The 9,024-nt window shown below is 45.9% G+C and overlaps 1 pseudogene; it reads right to left on the bottom strand.

Annotated features, from left to right (window-relative positions):
• Window positions 1–6,407: 6,407 nt before the first annotated feature.
• Window positions 6,408–6,774, bottom strand: LOC125910330 (60S ribosomal protein L31-like; annotated as a pseudogene).
• Between the last annotated feature and the right edge of the window lie 2,250 nt (window positions 6,775–9,024).

Below are 9,024 nucleotides of genomic sequence, written 5' to 3'. Positions count from 1 at the left end.
GACTTCAAATTCTAGACCTAGTAGCCAGTTTCTGCATTATGTTGTGCTTATGGTGGAGGGCAGAGCCGGAGAGTGCAACACAAGCCATGAAATCACATTGCAAGCTTTTGCTCAGCCGTGGGCCTGCCCTCCCTTGTCACTCACCAAATCATATCCTAATGTAAATATATGAAGTGGAGATATATTTTCCCTCCAAACCATGCACAGATAACTCACGTGACAGAAAATTAGTGAACTGTCTGCTCAGTATGGCCATAGAGATGTCCAGTAAGCATATCAGATTTATTATGTCTCAAACAAGACTCCTGACTCCTCCATCCCAACCTGGATGTGTTGTCTTCTCAGTAAACACCATCACTGCCCAGATGATCAGGCCCTCACCTACAAGTTGTCATTGACTCATAGGCCATGTAAGAGCAGATTCTGCTGCTTCTGCCTTCAATATATATCCCACCTTCTAACTGCCACCAGCACTATCATCCCAATAGTCCCCTACCTGGTTTCCCTGCTTCTTCTTGCCCGCCTACAATAAATTCTTCACACAGCAGGCAGAGGGATCTTTTTTTTTTTTTAATTTTTTTTAATGCTAATTTATTTTTGAGAGAGAGACAGAGCATGAGTGGGTCGGGGCAGAGAGAGAGGGAGACACAGAATCTGAAGCAGGCTCCAGGCTCTGAGCTGTCAGCACAGAGCCTGATGTGGGGCTTGAACTCATGAACCATGAGATCATGACCTGAGCTGAAGTTGGACGCTTAACTGACTGAGCCACCCAGGCGCCCCAGAGGGATCTTTGAAGAATACAAATTATAACTTGTTACTGCCATACCCCAAACCCTCCAGCACCCTGGTTTCTACACAGCCACTAGGTTTCTGCATGGCCAAGTGTCGACTGTAGTCTCAGATGGACAGGAAAATCAGTCTCAGATACTCAGACACGTGTAAACCAAACTACATTTACTTATCTAAAAAAATTACAGGAAGGACGTCCTTACACTCTGGCCACATGGCAAATGTATTAGCAACATTTTCCTGGACAGGTGGCAATTGCAAGCTTTTAGACCACAAAATGCCTCATCAACTGGCCAGCAGTTGCAGAAAGCAAGGTCTGGGTGAGTGGAGGTCACATCAGAGCTTTTGGAAGCTCCTCTCCTTCCAGATCTACCCTACAAGGCTGGCAGAGTATCTCATGGTCTAGACTGTGGGCAAGCTCAACCTTATCTGAACCAGGTACATTCAAGGTCATTTAATATACAAGATCACCACAGAGAGCAGTAAGCACCATACATTCAGGCATAAATACAGCCCTCATGTAGAACCCCCAACCCACCCCCACCCCCCTCAGCTAACATAGCCTAATACAAGTGACTCCTGAACTTGATGGTGTATAACTAGGGTCTGTTACCCAGGAGCCCCTGGGAGTTATGCTAATTGGCCTTCAACATGGCTCTAAGTCCTCTCCTGCCATCCTCCATCATGCTCCAAATAAAACTCAAAGTCCTGAAAATGGCTTCAAGATGCAAGATGGTCTGGCCTCTGATGAACTTGTCTCTCCTGCTGGTCACACTGACTTCTTACTTGTCCTAGGACATCCCAAGCTCATTTCTGTCTGAGAACATGTCCTTTCTTGTATCATCCGTCTGACTGCATGCTCTTTTTCTAATTCCTCTGATAACTATAATTTCATTGGGGTAACTATCCAAATCCCCCTCACTCCTTAGTGAGGATGTTTTACCATCCAATCTAAAATAGCGTCTGCTCCAATTCACATCACTTTATACTGCCTTTTAATATTTTTTAAAAACAAGTTCATTTATTTGAGTACTGTCTACATCCAATGTGGGGCTTGAACCCATGACCCCGAGATCAAGAGTTTCATGATATTCCTACTGAGCCAGCCAGGTGCCTCTTCTTTTAATATGTTCATAATACTGAACACTTCTTGCCTTTATGTCATATATTTATTTGTTTAATCTTTAATCCTGTCTGTCCTTCCAGGATACAAACTTCATGAGGGCAAACACTTTGACTGCATTTGTCCCTGCTGTATTCCCATTAACACAACAGCATAGGTGGGGAAGAGCATAGACAGGGTTCAATAAATATTTGTAGAATGAATCACTTAATGCATGAGTGAATGAATCAGACACACAATAAATAAGCTAGGGGAGTGATAAGGAGAGTGTCTTGGTGAAGATAATTGTAGTAACAACATGAAGAAACGTATTATTATTTTATAGACAACAAAACTGAGGCCTAGAAAGTTTGTGTGCCAAAGCCACACATTTAAGACTCTTCATGCTGCTTCTGATATGCTAAAGCAGTGGTTTCTGAAATGGGGGTATTTGTATCCCAGAGGAGGGAAACTTGGAAGGGGGAGTATGGCAGGAAAATTAAAATGTCAATTTCTGCTCTTTTACAAACGTATGTGATTTTAATTTCGATTTTATGTAGGTTTTATAATGTATTCAGTTATATCATGTACCACTAGTTCATATTTTATTGCTAAATAAATATTTACAGATATGGCATGTATGCTCCAAAAATGTTTGGAGGCCACTTAAGTAGACTACTGTGCGTTTCTCATAAGTTCTGAGCAAGATGGGGGCACTGTGTGCCCACAGTGGCGAGGAACATGGAATCCGTGGAGATGGACGGGTGTTGACCGCTGACACCTTCAGCTTGAGTTTGTGGGTGGGGCTAACACGTAGCTTCCGTTTTCCCAGGTGCCCCAGGTGCCAGGGAGGCACGCCCACTCGCCATCCCCACAGCCAATAGGGGACTGAATTCGTTTCTGAACAGTACTGGACACATAACCAATGGAGGCTAAAGCCTTTAAGGCAGTGCTTCTCCAAATTCTGGAGGGGGCCAGGCTGGGAACTACTTCCTAGTTCTTCCCTCCTACCCTTAACCTTTCACTCGCATGCGCACACAGAGTACAGACACACTCCCACACTTCCAGAATGTGAGAGATTAAAGAAATTATCTAGCCCAATATTTTCATTCTGTAGATTAGAGATGGGAAACACAGCTCGTTTGTGGCAGGACCAGGACTAGGTCCTCCTGATCTCCTGACTTCCGGCTCCCGGGCTTCCTATCCTTCCATGGAAGCCTCGCTTATGGCCATTTTCTTATTGGGTAGCTTTTACCCAGAAGGCTGGTCCCATTCTCGCAATACTGGGTCTTTGCAATATTGGAACTCTTGGGACCGTCAATAAGCAGCCCCCCCCCCCCCCCCGCCGGGGTGCATTGCCCACTTTCCCTTCATTTCAGTATGATGTGATCCTCAGACGATGAGGCTTGCGAAATAGGTCCCTGAAGCACTGAATGGCTCTGTCGCCTTTATTTCCATACCTTTGCAGTTAGTTCTCTTGGCCCAGCCCTCCAGGCAGCAGCTCTCCCCGCCTTACAGAGCAGGAACCCAAGCAAGTACTGGAAGCTTAATTGATCTGGATGTTTGGAATCAAACTTCATTAGCTCAAATTACTTCAGTTTGCCTAATTTGTTTCTCTATGTGAGCTCTGATAAGCTTGGTTTAACATCTTCTAAACTGTGGTGTTTATCATCATCAATGCCTACTCAAATTACCCCTGCAGAGCAATGGACCAGGAGAAAAATGGTTTACAAGGTGTAGCTATTTTGTATTTTTATACAAGTGCACAGAATGCGGAACCCAAGTTGGTGGATTAGTGCATTTATTTCCCTAGGACAACTCTACTTTTTAAAAAATAGAATGCAGCCAGAAAAATCCCTTCCGTCATTAATATTCAAGTATAATTTGTGTGTTTCAAGTCCCATAAACTTTGAGATTTTTTTTTCTATTTAGAGATAGGGACAAATCCATCATTCTTGTTTTTCTTCCAATCCATTAGAGACTTTTGACTGACCTGTGTGTTTACATGTTTGCAAATACGCATGTTGTATTTGAGGACAAATTATCCATCTGAAAAGAGGTGTGTCTCCCTCGGACTATTGATTCATGCTAAGTGCAGAGAAACTTTTAGCACTATGGAAGTTCATACTGAGTCTCTGGAAGGAACTATAGCAATGGTTGCTTCCAAGATAAGGTCCTGAGAGGGAGATTTCCTTCTATAATACCCATTTATAGGTGTTTTATTGCATGTATTATCTTTCCCCCAAATTAAAAGCAAAAATACTTGTCAGTAACAATAACCCCAAATAATGAGTTTCCCACAATATGAAGGCATGTAAGCTGTGCTACATATATAGCTTCTAATTTTAGGTAAATCCAAATACCTTAATTCCAGCGCCTTGATACAGTAGCCAGGTCGGTGTTTCAGACTTGTGACAACTATCCGTCCATTGGTTACCACTTTAACATGGAAATTACACGTGAGACAGCGTGGCCGACACCGAGAATATGGAGACCTATGTTAACATCATCACACTTACCTCAATAATCTTGTGTCCTTCTCCTAGAATCTGGAACATCCAGATGTTGTCATTCATTGCAAATGCTGCTGGAGTGATGGGCTCACAGATTAATAAGAAAAGCCAGTGTTTTAGCCTGTCCAGGTACCTCTCTGCACGGACGAAAATCAGCTCATTTCCCGTATTTCTTTGCACTCCATAGGTGTATCCACTTACACTAGAAATGGAAAATTCAGACGATAAAACCTATACTCCAGAGCCTCGGTGCTATACACACCAAGATAAGAAGTTCGGATAATCAGGCAAAATTGTCTTCCTTATTTTTCAAGTGGTCCAAATAATGGTACCAATTCCCAACTTCGCTTCTATACCAAGTATCCCTCGACTGACCCCACCGGGTACAAATGATGTCGAGTGTGATTGTGGTCACATCAATATGCATATTGCGGTTTAGCTCACTCGATAGTCCTCCCCAGTGGGATCTGAAACATCTGTGTCTCTGCCCCCTTGAAAGGTTCCACCCACATCTCCCGTCTTAAGGAGCCTCTGAGGGGTCAGAGTTCACTCAAGAACCAATCCAGGAAACAGGACGGGCTGCCCGGTGTGATGTCTGAGCTGCTTGCCACTCCTCTGGGCCCCTCTGTGCTCATTTACTTCCCAGCCTCAGTCCGGGACCTCCCCCAGGCTGTCACACGTACCCCTGGAGCTGTCCACCTGGCTCAGGAAACTCTGCCTGTCCCGTGCTTGGGTCCTTGCTGCTGTATCCCATTGTCAATAGAGGGGGAAACAGCCACCCTCTTGCTTGGGTTTGACTCTCTGGCCAGGGTCCCACAGCAAAGCGGCATGGGCCCAGAGCTGCCACAGTGCTTTTACTTTTTTAAAAAAGAGCTTTATCGAGACATAATTCATATACCATATGGTTCGCCCATTTAAAATGTGCAATTCTTTTTTTTTTTTTTTGGTATGTTATGTTATTAATTTTTTAATTATTATTATTTGTTTATTTGAGAGAGAGGGAGAGAGTGTGTGTACATGCACAAGAGTGGGGGGGGGGGCAGAGGGAGAGAATCCTAAGCCGGCTCCACATTCAGCATGGAGCCTGATGCAGGGCTTGATCCCATGGCCCTGGGATCGTGACCTGAGCTGAAACCAAGAGTCGGATGCTTAACTGACTGAGCCACCTGGGCGCCCCATAGTCTTATTCATTTTTAAATAATGTAATAATCCATCATATTGGTAATACTTAATATACTAAACCGTATTTCTGATATTAGGATAATTAGGTAGATTCCCAGGTTTTGCTACTTAAGTCACCCTGCGAAGACAATTTTTCAGGTGCCCGGCTAGAAAATGTTCTTGTTCAAAACAGTCAATAAAAATGGGGAGGAGAGGCAGGCACCCTGATCCACTCCTGACACCCTGGCCGTGAAGGGGGAGAAAGAACAGTTGCAGGAAACAAGTCCAGCACTAAAGGGAGTCTGGCTTCCAGAGCTCTTCTTGGTGGGGACTCTGAGCTGCTGTCACTTCTGAAATCAGATTGTCAAACTGATGGAGAGAGTGGTAAGCAGCACTTCAGGTACTTCCGAGCAGAGCAGTAGATGTTATCTGAATCCTGCACACATCTGTCATGACACATTTCCCTGCAGTCACCGAAATGGCTCTTGGCTGAGGCTCCTGGGTGGCTCAGTTGGTTAAGCATCTGTTTGGCTCAGGTCATGATCTCTCCACCTGTGAGTTTGAGCCCCACGTCAGGCTCTGTGCTGACAGCTTGGGGCCTGGAGGCTGCTTCAAGTTCTGTGTCTCCCTCTCTCTCTGCCCCTCCCCTGCTCACGTTCTGTCTCTCTCTCAAAATAATAAACATTAAAAAAATAAAAAAAAATAAGTGGCTCTTGGCTTAGTAGAGTCCTGGCACCCCTCCTTCCTAATAAGCAGGATGTTTGGTGAGGACTACTCAGGCCCATGTCTTCTGTAAACATTCTTCTCTCTTCAGGTTTGATAGTTTCCTCTTTATTTGCCAATCAGCAGCTAGTTCTCATCCATGTTGCCTGTAGATTTTTCACAATGGTGACAGGTACACAGTTAACAACGTATAGAGCCTGTCCGGTGCATCTGCTTCCTCATTACGGACAACTGCACATGAGTCAGGTATGGAACACTCCTTATTCCTTTGGCCCAGACAGCTTTGTTGAGCCTTGTGTCAATGTGCACATCTGGACTTCCCATCTCCTTTATGGCAAGTTTCTGGATCTCTTTCAATGCATGAGGGCCATGGTTCTTGAAACCCACCCCATGGACGTGCTTGTGAATGTTGGTAGTGAATTCTCTGGTCACTACCTCGCTGATGGGAGAATAGCCCTTCTCGCCACCCTTCCTTGTGGGAGCCATTCTGCTGGGCCCAGGTTGGAAAGCTCACTTCAACAATTAAAAAAAAAATTTTTTTTTTAATGTGTACTTATTTTTGAGAGAGTGAGCGTGAGTGAGGAAGGGGCAGAGAGAGAAGGAGACACAGAATCTGAAGCAGGCTCCAGGCTCTGAGCTGTCAGCACAGAGCCCGATGTGGGGCTCAAACTCACGAGCTCTGAGATCATGACCTGAGCTGAAGTCAGATGTGTAACTGACTGAGCCACCCAGGTGCCCCTGAGGAAATCTTTTGAAAACATTTTCACACAGACTGGCCTGATGGCTTTCACTGAAGTGAGAAACAGTCAATTATTCATTCAACTAGTTAGGAGATGGTTACTAGTGGTGCTGGTTGGGGCCCTCCAAGAATTGGGCACTGAGATGGGATGAAATGAGAAAGATTTATTAGGGATATGCCTGAGGGGAAGGTGAGAGGGGACCAGAGGAGACTGTGAGAGTCATTCTGAGGCACAGGTCTCGTGCCAGTGGGGGAGGGGAAGGGAAAGTTGGGTGGAGGCATCCTAGATCCCTGTGCAGTTGAAGGAAGTCTGGCAAGGCTGTTGGGAGTCCCCAGTCAAAGTCAGCTGTCAGAGGAGCCTGTATCTCCCTGGAACAGACCTGCCTCGGTGTCCCTGCTCTGCTTTGCCTTTGGCCAGGAGAAGCCCAGGGCAGGTGTGGCCTCTGCACAACACAGTGAAGGGCTGAAGGCAGAGCTCTGAGAGGCACAGTTCCAGTGAAATGATCAAGTGGGTTTCACATTTAGAATGATTCTTGGGAGATTTTGAAAAAAAATTTTTTTTATTTATTTATTTTGAGAGAGAGAGAGAGAGCATATGTGCACATGAGCTGGGGAGGGGCAGAGAGAGAGAGGGAGAGAGAGAATCCCAAGCAGGTTCAACGTTGTCAGTTTAGAGCATAACGTGGGGCTCGAACTCAGGAACCGTGAGATCATGACCTGAGCTGAAGTCGGACGCTTAACTGACTAAGCCACCCAGGTGCCCCTGGGGAGATTTGTGAAAAAGAAATTCTGCTAGGAAGATCTTTTGCCATTTCCTGTTAGAAGTCTTCCTCCCTATTGGATGTTTATGCTGGAGAACACTGACTTATCACACGGCTGGCTTGGCAACTCCTCATCTTCTAAGATGCCTGGGGTCTGGGGGCAGCTGTGTGTGAACCCCCTGGATCAGAATGGAAGGTTGTAACTCCACCAACCTTAACCCTCGCACCATGTTCACCGAGTGCCTATCATATTGGGGATGTGATGACTACAGAATGGCTCCATTCTGATCATGTCATTTACCCGAGGGTGCGAGGGGCAGGGTCAGAACTGGAAAGCAGGGTTCCCGACTCCCAATCCAGTACCTCATTCAGTATCATTGGATGACACTTCATTTCCTCCTTCCTTTCTCATTGTTTGGGGTTGGTTTGTTCCCCTGCAGACTTTAACCTGCCTTGTGACTTCACCCCAGCACCCATGTGTCTAGGAAGAATGCTTGCTGGTAGTGTAGTGGGAGGGCTCTGTTTATATCATGTCACCTCATCTCGGTACCTGGCTTCACTGTTTCCTACTTGTTAGAATCCTGACCCCTTTCTCCCTGGCCTCAGTGTCCTTTCTTGGTTCCCACCGTGAACCTTGAGTTACACTGGGCTCTCTTCCCTTGCCTCAGAGTCCCACTGGGCAGGTCGACCAGGAGCTGTCTCCACACTAGCTGGGCCTGGGGCCTGCCCCCTCCTTGTGCTAAGGGACCCATCCAGGAAGGTTGGGGCTTGTGGCTTGGCCACGTATGGAGGGGAGAATTGTGGATGTGCATGAACAGGCTTTTGAGTTCAGTGGTCCTCAGATGCCTTCCAACCCAGAACCCGTGTACCTCTAGAGCTCTATTCATAGCAGGAATATACACTTCCACATGGCACTGAACTAAATTAGAGAAAATGCATTGACTGTGGACAGGGTTGGGAGTAGTTGATTAATTAGGGCCTATCTCATGCATCCCAGCACACTTTACTGCTCCTGCTGTTGCTGGACATTAGCATTCCACTGTTGCAGAGCTTTAAATAGTACCCGTTCCCCTGAAGGGAAACTTCAAGGTCTGTTTATTTGCTAAGGGCTAAGATTTTCCCCAGGGGATAAAGTGCTAGACTGTCAGCTAGACCCCGGGAGACTGTGTTTACACAGTCCTTGCTTTGGCCAGGCCAGGTAAGGCTTAAGTCTGGAAAGTGTATGTGGCAATGGCA

Source organism: Panthera uncia (genome assembly GCF_023721935.1).
Source record: "Panthera uncia isolate 11264 chromosome B3 unlocalized genomic scaffold, Puncia_PCG_1.0 HiC_scaffold_1, whole genome shotgun sequence".
NCBI lineage: Eukaryota > Metazoa > Chordata > Mammalia > Carnivora > Felidae > Panthera > Panthera uncia.
This window is presented reverse-complemented; position numbering and strand designations above follow the sequence as displayed.